Source organism: Gracilinanus agilis, chromosome 5, assembly GCF_016433145.1.
Source record: "Gracilinanus agilis isolate LMUSP501 chromosome 5, AgileGrace, whole genome shotgun sequence".
NCBI classification, from domain to species: domain Eukaryota; kingdom Metazoa; phylum Chordata; class Mammalia; order Didelphimorphia; family Didelphidae; genus Gracilinanus; species Gracilinanus agilis.
The window spans coordinates 140,808,352-140,821,045 of NC_058134.1; the positions used below are offsets into that span (position 1 = coordinate 140,808,352).

The window sequence follows — 12,694 nt, forward strand, 5'->3', positions numbered from 1 at the left end:
CATTTTGTTGTGATCATACAACAAAGACTTTTACTGTGGTCAATGATGCAGAAACTTTTCTAGAACTCCCTTGCTTTCTCCATAATCAAGCAAATATTGGCAATTTGGTTGTGTAGGATACCTGTCTGCTCTTCTGGTAATTCTCAGTTCATATAATGCTGAAGCCTAGCTTGTAGAATCTGCTTTTTTTGTTTTTTTAAACCCATATTTTGCATCTGAGAATCAATACTACCTATTGGTTCCAAGGAAGAAGAGTGCTAAGGGCTAGGCAAGGGGGGTTAAATGACTTGCCCAGGGTCTGGTTCTCAATCAACTGAGCCACATAGCTGCCCCCAAGGTTGTAGAATCTTACCCATAGCCTTGCTAGCATGTAAAATGAGTACAGATGTTTGGTAATATTAACATTCTTTGGTATTGCCCTTCTTTTTGTTGTTGTTATCAGATTTTAATTTGTTGCATTAGTCTATTTTGGAGCTTCTAACTAGCTAGGCATTCCACAGCCCTGCTATTGATGTCATCAATGACATCATGAGGATGTCTGCCATTAGTGTTGCCACCCACAGATGGGGCTGTTCCAAGTATCTCTTCAATGATTCCAGAGAGGTCTCTTGCCTGGGATCAGTGCCTCAGCTGTCAAACCTTGTTGATGTTCTCATTGAGACAGACATTTTTATTGTCCTTAATATTTTTCAGCTTCTTTCTCTCCTGAGGTGTTTCCTTTATGGCTCTGATGATCAAGGCTGAGGCAGTTCTGAATGGTGGGTTTCACTATGATCCTTAACCCCTTCCAGTTGCCTCAGCAATGTCATTACCAACCTTTTGGGGAGATGAAATTAAAGGATCAATTTTGCGGGGCAGAGCAGATGTGGCACCAACTTTACCAGCGGTGTACCCTAAAAACATGACTTTTATTTCATTAGGGTCAAACTTGGGCAATATATTGGCAACAAAGGCCTGGACACTGCAGGGTGGTGGCTAGTATGTGATGAACTCAGATTTGGGACAGTGGAAAGAAGTTGCATCTCTACCACTGGCTGGGAACCCAAAGCAGCAATGACTTTCTTTAGGATTGAGACATAAACTGATTTTTCCAAATCCAGTGCCCACTGCTGAATTTTCCATATTTGCTGGTATATCGAGTATAGCCTTTTAAGGATTTAAAAAAATTCAGCTAGAACTCTATCATCTTGACTTGCCTCATCGCTAGCAGTGGCTCCTGAAACCCACTTGGCTTCATTCTCTAAGATGTCAGGCTCTAGATCAGTAGCCAAATCATCTTGGTTGTCAGTGATGTTAATATCTTTTTTGTAGAGTTCTTCTACTCTTGCCACCTCTTAATCTCTTCTGCTTCTGTTACGTGTCTACCATTTTTATCTTTTATTATGCCCATTTTTGCTTGAAACTTTCCCTCTTTATCTCTACTTTCCTTTAAGAGTTCTCATCTTTCCCATTCTATTGTTTTCTTCTATTTCTTTGCATTGTTCTTTTAAGAAAACCTCCTTATGCCCTTACTATTCTCCAGAATTCTACATTCTTTTGGCTATATCTTTCCCTTTCTTCTTTATCTTTCCTTTTCCTTAGTTTTTCATGAAGCCTCATCAGACAGCCATTTTGCTTTTAGGCTCTTCTTTTTCTTAGGTTTATTTTTTGTATTATGTTGTGAGCTCTGTTCCTAATTCTTCAGGTTTGTCTAGTTTTTTGTTAACTTGACTTGCTGAGCTGAAACTCAAATGATAGCTTATCTCTAAACTACGAATTGTTTTACCTCATTTGGTTCTTGTAACATAAGTAACTAAGAATTAGAAGAAGAAACAAATACAGTAGAAATATCTATATCTTTATGATAAGGGGGTCCAAATTAGAAAGAACTGATAGAAAGAAACTTACTTATATATTTATGAATTTAACACCAGCTACAAATTTTCTTCAGTTCCTTTGACAATAACAATTCTACATTGCTCTTGCCTTTTTTTGGAGCTATTCTCTTCAAGATTTCTCAAAACTTTAAAACATTTCTATTTCCTAGGTGATAAGAGGAGACTCAATGAGATAATATGGTGTAGACCATAGAACTAATAATTATTGGTCAATTATAATTCAGAATTTTTCATTCCTAATCTCTTATTCATATTTTTTGAAGAGGACTTCCTTTACCCATTACAAATAACATTATTTATTAATATTTCATGATGACTAGCTATTCAAAACTTCAGGATTTAATTTCATTTTGATATTTTGAAAATAATATATAAATTTATTATTTTGTCATCTGGTTTATATAGGTGAATGAATAATAGAATCCTATGGTTGGAAGAGAATAAGGGTCATAATAGTATGAGATTATTTAGGGCTAGAATGGATCAAGGAGATCAGCTAGTCCCAACATCATTTTACAAATGGTAAATGGTGGTGGAGTTGTAGGGTAAAGGGCTAGCTGGGTTCAAGGAAGAAAGGAAAAAAAACTTGGAAATGGAAATGCTTTTACAATAACAATGGCATCAATTTTTTTAAAGTATATTTCCTCAAGAAATAGAAATACAACTTAGGTTTCTCCTCTTAAAGGAGAACTTTCTTAATCTTCCTCCTCTCTCCAGTTGTTAATTCTTTCTTCCTCTCAAAGTTACTTTTCATTAAAAAGAAAACAAACAATTATTGAGCACCTACTTTGTGTAAGGGACTGTGCTAAATTCTAGACAAAATATCTCATTTGATCCTTCCAATAGCCCTGTGGGGTAGATGATCTTATCATCTACTTTTTTTTTTTATAGTTGAGGAACTTTTAAGCAAACAGCTAAAGTGATTTGCCCAAAGTCATATAGCTATCAAATGGCTGAATCTGAATTTGAACTCAGGTCTTCTGACTCCATTCCCATCACTCTATACAATTGATACCTAGTTAATTACTTTGTATGTGGTGATATATTTATACTTCCCTCAAATTCCTCTTCCTGAAGGCAGGGAGTGCTTACTTTTTGTGTTTGTAACCTTTAGTCCTAGCACCATGCCTGAGAGAATGTGAACTCTGAAATGTTTGTCAGACTGAGTAGAGAAACTGACAAAATGGGGTCCTTTGGGCACTACAGCCATATCAGTCCTTGCCTTCCAAAGGATGTTGATATGTTGCCTATTCAGACCTTTCTACAAGGTAATAGCTGTGATATTGGAAATTTGGGGGTCCTTGAACAAATTTTGAGGTCCCTGATCTAAACTTCCTGTGGACATTTAGGGCTACTTGAAACTACATTTCCCATGATTTATTGCTTGTGTAATCATGTAGGCAGGAAGTATAATAATGTAGAGAGAATGATAAAGACTGAGAACTGGTTTGTTACTTCCTCTTTTCTGCCTTTGGAGTGGAGCCAGGATGGGAGGAGCAGGTAATGGTGGTTTTTTTCAAAATGACTCTTAGCATGGCACGTGGCTTCATTTTTCTAATGACTACCAATAAATCCTTTAAAACCCTAATATTTTTAAATCTATTCTTTTATATCCATTTTATTTCTTACATTAATGGCAACCAGAAGTCTTTGGAAAAAGAATTCTCATTTTTTTCAGATAGCCTAATAACCCATGCTTCTGCCATGATTTTTTACCCTTCCCTCACAGGCAGAACTCCAAGAGCATTCCAAATTCTCTCTGGAGCTGTGGACCTGCTCTTGCCATTTTTGTGCTTTTCTTTTTGGCCACTTTGCTCAGTTCTTTTGAATGACTTTTTGAAAGGGGAAAGTTACTTGGCTGGCAAACGCCATGCTTTTGCTGATAGCTCTAGCAGTTTATTCCTGTCTGCTGGTTCTTACATTCCCCATGACCCCCTGCTCCAGCCAGTGTGGGCCCCTCCCACCTGACCCTCCTTGGAAAAAACCTTTTCTGATTTTCCCGACCCTCGACTCAGGGCTGATGGTCCCTCCATGGGGAGCTCCTGCTGCCCGATCACTGATCCCAGATTCTGGTTGTTCCCTGTTCCTGCCTTACATTCCTGATCCCCTCAATGCCTGACACCTGACCTCCGCCTGAACTCCAGCTGCTGCTGCTGGTCCCAGCCACCACTTGAGACTTGGGAAGTATAAAACCCCTTCTTTCTCATGGTGCATACCAGAGAATTCCCTGGGTGTGTTTCCTCTTAGACAATGACTTTTAACAGAGGAGAGCTTCTATGCCTACAAGCCCCCCCCACATGTTTTTTTTTTTTCAAACCTTATCTAGCCACTTGTCTTCCTCCCACCATGAGCCTGCTCCATGTGGGTTTCCAACTTGTGGCTTTTCTAGCCCCTACCTCAGTTGGCTTCCACGTGGGCCCTAGCTTTTACTCTTCAAACAGGAAGTAGAATGGCAAGCTTGGGCTTCATTGCCTATTTCAAACCATTCCTTGCCATTATCTTGCCTGAGACTGAGGGGACGCTGATTCACCCCCTACGCACTCTGGCCCAACCTTATGGGAGTACTCAGTGCAGGGCTCAGATAAAAGGAACTTGAATGGAACTTTTAAATGTCTTTAGGTAAAATTAGCATGCCTCCTCAGACCACTTTTTTTTAAAAATCTCTGTATCTTATTGTATTTTGCTGATTGTTTTATGTTTTGCTATTTTAAGTTCATATATTAATCTGATCAATATCTTTCTGTAACACTGAATCATTTTAGCTAATGTGTTTTTGGCTGCTAGATAAATTCTGTTTGTGATTTTATTGTAACTCCTTAATAGTGAACAAGTTTATTTTATTTTTATTTTTTTTATTTTTTTTACTATCCTGCTTGTTAATTTGTCATTTCCTTATATTATTGCATTTCCTGATTTTTTTAAGATTAAAAAAATTTTTTTAAGTTTATCTGTATTAAGCTAAGTTGATATCCATTCTGTTATATGATTCTTTAATTGTACCATTTCCCTATGATTTTACTAAACAACATGTCATTGTTAAAAGACCATGAACATCTTACACAAATAATTTTTAAGTTGTAAAAGCCCATAAGTCTTATGTATACTGAATTTGTCATCTCACCTATAGGATCACATGCCTTAACAATTTTTATTTTATCTTGACAATTGTATATACTCTTGAAAAATATAATGACTTAAGAATTTAAATTGTAATTTTAGAAGAGGTCTTCAAAATTGACTTTAGGATTTTATAGTAACTTCTGAATGATGATAGGTTTATATATGTGTGTGTGTGTGTATATATATGTGTGTGTGTGTGTGTGTGTGTATGTGCGTATGTATAATAAAGAATACTGTCTTAAAAGGTAGAGAAAGCAAATAGAAATTTCCTACCCAGACTTTTTATATATAAAAGCAGAAAGCCAAAGGAGCTCCTATATGCATGATATTTTAACTCTTTATTTTAATTTATTTTCTCATCAGAAGGATCTAGAATTCCTGGTTATATTTTAGACCCAAAAGGTGGTTTTTTTGTTTTTTTTGTATCATACATTTTTTTAGGTTCTGTCCCACATTGGGATGGAGGCAGTAATAGATTTTTAAAAATTATCTCAGCCAAGGTTGAATGATTTACTATACCTGTTGAATTTGTGACAAGTATATGTTTTTTAAACATCACAGCAAGTGGTTATAATAATAGGTTTGTTTGCTATTGTCTTTAAATGTGTTATTATGATTTTGGAAATTTTGATACTTTATTTGAATTGCATTATGAATCTGCTATTTTGTAAAAGTCATTTGCACTCATTGGAGTTCATGGAAAAGTTTAACAGGAAATGGATCTCATTTTTGGGTGAAAAAAGCCTTTCACTGATTCTAAGATATGTATTTTTTATTTTTAAACATTCTTTTTTTAATTATTTTTCCCTTCTATGTGCAATAGAGTATTTGAATTTTTATTCTTTCTCTTTTTCTCATTTATTGTACTTAAAGTACATGTAATTAATATTAATCCTTTTTGATTTTACAGTAATATGAGTTTAATATAAATATACATAACTGCTATAATATTAATGCATACCCCAAAAGCTTTAGTCTATGGAAACCTGCCATGAATTGGTAAATATGATGGGACTGTGATTAGTGATTCTGTCTGATTCCAGGAGAAGGGAACAAAAGAGCCACAAGGTCAAGGAGACCACCCAGTCCCAATGGGATTGGTGAGAAACTGCACAGTGCCATGGAGCACGAGGTAAAAAAAAGACCATACCAATCCAGATAGGACTGACAGAACTTTCTATGCCAAAACTGAAGGACTTGAAACTAGTGATTGAGGTTTGGGGTTGTAGCTTTTCTGACATATATTAGAGGCCAGACTTCCCTGAGCTTCATCCTAGTCAAGTACCAAAGATTGGCCATCATCCTGGCTCTCCCTATCCCTAAGAGTCGAAGCAAATCAAACCAGGGAATGACACTTCCCTTTCACACAAAATTTTGGTCCTTTTCTTTCTCTTATAAGTGTGGCAACTTTCTGTAGACATGGCTACTGAATGGGTAATTGCACAATTGCTTAAGTCACTTTACTTGGGCCTTGATTCAAGGACCTGCTATAAGTTTATTTTTTCCTTACATTTTTGCACATAAGACTTTTACATTTCATTCACAAGTTATTTTTTCTCTTTTATTTGGATTTTTTATTTTTTTAAATTCCTTTTGCCAACTGATTCACACAATCCCATAACTCAGCCATGTATCCTTAGCTGATCTGAGTGTTGGCCTTAACCTTCTTCAGGGGAGAATGTGTAATTGATTCTCCTCAGGGGGGGTATGTATGTTTTATAATTAGAATGTTTGTTTTATAATCTATAAGGTAAAGTTTAAATTCTTTTGAGAGTAATTTCAGGATAAGAAATTTGTCATCTCCCCAGAATCCAGACAATGAACCTATTTGGAGAAGGCACCATGAAGATGCCTGCAGTAACCTACACTGCATCAAGAAGATTCAGAATGAACTTTGGGGTGCAGTTGATTGAACTATGGGGAGTTGAATGCATTCATTTTGAATGTATACTCTTATGCCGAAGGGGACTGCCCCTAATTGGCTTTTTGTCAGTGTGCTAGGGATCGTTGGATCCTTGGTTTTGTCCTCTTTTCTTTTTATTCCCAAATTTCTGTAATTTAAAAGTTGGCTATGTTTACAAGATCCATCGGGAAGACCAATCTTCCTCCAGACATCAGGGGGGAATGTGATATTGGAAATTTGGGGGTCCTTGAACAAATTTTGAAGTCCCTGATCTAAACTTCCGGTGGACATTTAGGGCTCCTTGAATCTACATTTCCTATGATTTATTGCTTGTGTAATCACATAGGCAGGAAGCATAACAACATAGAGAGAAGGATAAAGTCTAAGAACTGGTTGGTACTTCCTCTTTTCTGCCTTTGGAGTGGAGCCAGGATGGGAGGAGCAGGTAATGGTGGTTTTTTTCAAAATGACTCTTAGCATGGCACGTGGCTTCATTTTTCTAATGACTACCAATAAATCCTTTAAAACCCTAATATTATTAAATCTATATACATGTACATACATATATACACATTTTCTTAAATTTCCCATGGCACTGAGAGGCCCATGGACAGATAGCTACTATGTCTCATACCAGAATTTGAATTTGAACCTATAGCTTTTTGAATTTTGACATATTCATTCTCTAATATAAGTCTTTCTGCTTTTTCTCTTTTCTATTCTTTTGAAAAAATAGGACTTGCAACATAAATTTTTGGTTAGAGTATCATCAATTTTGGTAGCTTATCACCTTTAGGATTAGGAAACAGAGCTTGCTTCATTTTTGCCAGATAAAAATGAATTGTAATCACAATTAACACTTTTATTTGTAATAAGCTCAATATCCTAATTAATCTTTATAACCTCCAAGAGAAGTAGGTCTTTACTATTCCTCCCATCTGGTAGGGGGAGACATAAATATAGGTGCTCTCATGATGAAGTTCCAAGTGTTATGAGAATTTTCTTTTGGGCAGTTGAAACAGCTTTATTTGCTTACATGTATGTTTGAAAGGAGGCCAACGGTTGGGGCATTCCTAAGTACACTGGCAAAAGCAATCTTGTTCCAAATTTCTAAATATCACAGTAGCCTTGACAGAGTCCAAGAACTTGGGCTGTTTTTCCTAAGGTATGCAAATAATTCATCAGGAAACAAAATCTAAGGACTTTCAAATAAGCATATATCGCAACAAAGATGGATAAATCGGTAGCAAAATTTAGTCTTGAAATTTTGAAAAATGAAGACTACTTCCAAATATTATTTGTCTTGGTTAATCCATTTTGGATATCACTTGGCACAAATAATCTAATTCCACTCTTCTATTTCTCTTATTACAATATAGCTATTACCTCTTTGTTCCAAAGATGTTAGAGCTCCCTTTTAATTTGTGTTGGGAGTGAATGAGGAAACCAGAAAGGGAAAAGTATACCCAACCATGACGGCTGACTCCTTAATCTATTAACTTTTACATTTTGTGCAACATTTTTTTTTCCTGATAGTAAAAAATTTCAGATTAAATAGTTATAAGGGCTGGGAGGGACATTAGATATTGTCTAATTCAATCTCTCCTTTTTGCAGATGGCCCAGAGAGAGTAAGTGAATTAATTGTCTTAGATTAGATAGTCTAGGTAAGAGACAAGAAACAGGATTTGAACCTGGGTCTTCTCATGACCAAATGTATTTTCTTTCCACTACACAGTGCTTTATCTTTAAATCTCTTGAAAAGTCCTGAAAAATACAGAAGTACATGTTCTTATTCATCTCCTTCCTTTGAAACATGTCATAAGTTGTCTTTTAAGGAACATCTTAGAAAATACTTGAAATTATCATTTGCTCAATCGCTAGAGGGCACCATTCTTGTTTGGGGGATTTAAACAGAATATGATATGCCAGTTGTTGTATATATTTTTAAAAGTTGTTAGATTTTTAACTATTTCTTTCCTTTTCCTACTAATTAACTGTTAGTTTTACTTTTTACAATGAAAAAATACTTTAGTGGCCAAGTGCTTTTAGTATGGTTTCCTGCTTGAATATTCCATAATCACAAAATTAGCTCATCTGGTCCAAACAGTGAAATTAATAATAAAGGTTGAAAAAAATACAACATATTTAAATAAACTTGGTTTCTAGATTGGTTCTGCTAATTTTACCTTCTGATGTATTATTTTTTAAAGGCAAGACATTTAAGCAGTGTATTAATGTCATATAAAAATATCTTTGATAAATGAATGAAAATACAACTAGTTTACAACTTGATGTCCTTCCAGTTCATACTAATCAGTAGTCTGGGCAGTGAAAGGGTTTTTCTGATGTTCAAGAAAGATTAATCTAAATCTTACATTCCGTTTTAGCACTTGAAAATTCTATAGAAAGCTCTCTAGGTTTTCATTTCCCCAAAATGTTGGCAGAAAATGTTAAATTATGCAAAAATAGATTCAGGCTTCTGATTTTCTTTTCTGGTTTTCTTTACAACAAATTGTGGACTACAGAAAAAAGTTAAAGAAGCAGCCAAACTTTGCTGCAATAAAGACTCTATGTCATCTTTTTTTTGTGTGCCGTGCTTGTCATATGACATTTTTTTGCAGCTAGCTTGGCTCCTCTGGAATTCATCGATCCTGTAAAGACCTATGTGATTGCCTTCCGTTGATATTAGGAACTTTTGAATTTGAAGTTTCCCAACTAGGGTATGAATATCTTCTCTCTTTTTTGGTCAGGGATCATGGGATAGCCTAATATTTGAGGACAGAAAAAGTAAAAAAGAAAATGGAAAAAAGAGGAAAGTTGAAAAGAGTAAGGAAGGAAGACACATTTTACTTGCCTGTTTATGATTCAGTATTTTTAATGTCGAATCTACTCAGAATGAAAACACAGGGATGTGATATGGGGAAGGCAAATTTGAGGCTCTGAAGCAGTCACTAATGAAATATATTTGAAAAGCAGCACAGGTTAGAAATGAATGTACTTTATGAATCACCAAATCCCAAGGAAGAGATCTTTCGGAAATTGTGTGCCATTTATACACCAATTTATGATTTAGGCTTTTAGTGTGGAAGAATGTTCTTCTCGGAAAGAATAAAATCCTAGGGGTTATAAATGGGTCAAAAAGAATTAGACTTTTTATTTATACTTCAGAAATGTAAGCAAATGAATGAAATGTTTCATATACATTTTTACAACCAACAGCAGTAACACACTGTTCATACATTAATTCTATAGTAAAATGTACATCCTTTTTGCTCAGTAAGATTTGCCAAATTGTATGGACAAAGACCTTTCACACTGACTTGAACTAGTGAAATAACAAGGGCAAACCATGTTGCTCCTACTCGTTTTATGGTATTTATAAACCTAGAATGTCCAAATGCATGTTAATATTGGTGTACATGGTCTAAAGCCTAAAGTAAATTCTCCAAAATGTGAATGCGCGACTGGAGGAACTTTAGAAAACAGACTGTTGGATTTTGTGACTGAATCTGCCAAGGGACATTAAAGTCCAGGATGGTTTATTTTAAAGTGTAGTTCTGTAGCTCTATTCTGACTGTTCTTGAGTCCCTAATCACAAAGAAATGCATTCTTATGAAGTTAAGCAGCTGTAGACACAGAATGCTGATGATAGTGTCTCCATATCTGAGTTATCTACAGAAAACCCAGTTAGTGGTAATTCTACCAAATACTTGTAACATTCACATGAAATTTTAATTGATTTTCAAACAGTACAACTGTGCCATGAATCCAACCACACAGAATATAAGCCTTAAGCCCACTAGGTTTAAGCAATTGTGTCTTTGTAGACTAAAACTATGTAAAATAAAATCTGATAACTCCCTGGTGTTAGAGGTAGACAGTTTTCTTTCAAATCCTAGGTTTGGTCCTTTATTTTATTCAGCAGTGAAAGCCATGAATACAGAACGGATATAACAGCTGTTACAATTCTCAACCATGACTTCTAACGTCAGAGAATTCAAGGTATGAACATAGTACACAGTAATGAAAAGTATCAAAAATTAGTTTACCTCAAAAAGATAAATAAAACAGGTATATTTCACCAATACATAAACAGATGTTTGTGCTACAGTTAAAATTTGCTGTATACAAAAGATCAATAGTCCCCATCATCAGCTTATGATAGAAGCAAGAATACATGAGCCATTTAAATTGTCAGACATTATGCTTTATAAGGTATGCACAGAAGTTCAAGCAATAAATACATACATTAGTTCAAAGCCTTACAATAGCTACGCAAAGCAGATGCAGAAAAGCAGATTTGCTATTACTAGCAAGCAATGATATAAGAGTAAAAATTCATGAAATGCATTAAAGCAACATTTTTCTTAGAAAAAGTCTGGTCATTTATGGGTCCACCAACATTTTTACATAATATGCACAATTATCAAAATACAGACCAAGCATCTCAGAAAACTCCAAAAAACCTAAAATCTATTTTCAAAGCAATTGCAGTTTTGGAGGTTTTTCTGGTATAATGTGCAAGCAGCTATTTTCTTTTAAATTGTATTTATATAAAACCCATGCAAAACTCTACAGGTATATGCATTCTGTGGCTGAGACTTCCTTTCAAAAGTTTTGTAACTGAGGTATGCATACTTTAGCACTGTAGTCTTAGGCCACCTTCTTGATGGGACAGTTACCACATCTACCCCCATCCAGTCCATCACTTATCTTGGGAACGTGTACTGGAGAGACCCATTTTCTTTTTTTCAGATAATCTTTACGTTAGACTCCTCCCAGATGCCTGAAAACCACCTTTTTTTTTTTTTTTTTTTTTTTTTTACAATCCCCATCTCTCTTTTGAAACTGTAACCCTTTTTTGTTGATCATGACCCAAAGACAAACATCATGAAAAGTAGCAGTTACTGTGACGTTCTCACATTTCATGCAATCTGCCATAATGGTTCTAAATTCTTTTTTTTTCTTTTTCTTTTTTTTTCATTTTTTTTCTTTTTTTTTTTGCAGAGGTAGAAGCTTTCAGAAAGCCTTTTGGGTAAGTGGGAAAACCCTTTTGAAAGCCGTTATGTCCTTTTATTTGGCGTGATAGATGACTGTGTATCTCTTTAAGTCTATTTGCTGACTCCAGCAAAGAATAAATGATGAGCTTAGTTTGCAAGAACCAGCCCCATCACATGGAACTGGTACATATGTTAAGCTCTAGCAGCCACCTTCTGTCAAAAACTGTTTGTAAAGCAATAACCATAATCAGGTTATGAGGTCCCTTGGTTGGGGGAAAAAGTATTATCAAGACTTGGCACAGCACATGAAAAGCAACACGGAAAGTTTCTAGGTTTTAAGCAAACATCTGACTATGCTATTTTCAACTACACCATAACGCATTATCATATTTATTTTATTTTATTTTTTTGGGTTTGGAGTTGTCAAGAAAACCAGCATTCCAACAATTTGGCCTGTGCAAGTCTTCTGAAGGGAGTGTATTGTTAGTGTTAATATCCCATATAAGCAGAGGCAGAATTATATGTAACTTTGGTTTGACTGAAAATAAATACCATGGACTACAATTGCTATAATCTTTGCTTTCAGTGTAAAAACTCAGCTAGATCACTTTAAAATCAATATGAAATTAATTTTTGGCTTTACTAGACCTTTTATGTTTGGTTCCTACTTTTTTTTTTTTTCATTATAACTTAAGACTATAAAAAATAGTACACAACAAAGATTAAGACCATACAAGACAGCTTCTAACAACATGTATTCACCACAGAAAAATAACTGACCGAAAGGGGGTGG

The 12,694-nt window shown here is 35.2% G+C and overlaps 1 pseudogene; it reads right to left on the reverse strand.

Annotated features, from left to right (window-relative positions):
- Positions 1-477: 477 nt before the first annotated feature.
- Positions 478-4,084, reverse strand: LOC123249968 (annotated as a pseudogene).
- Positions 4,085-12,694: the final 8,610 nt, after the last annotated feature.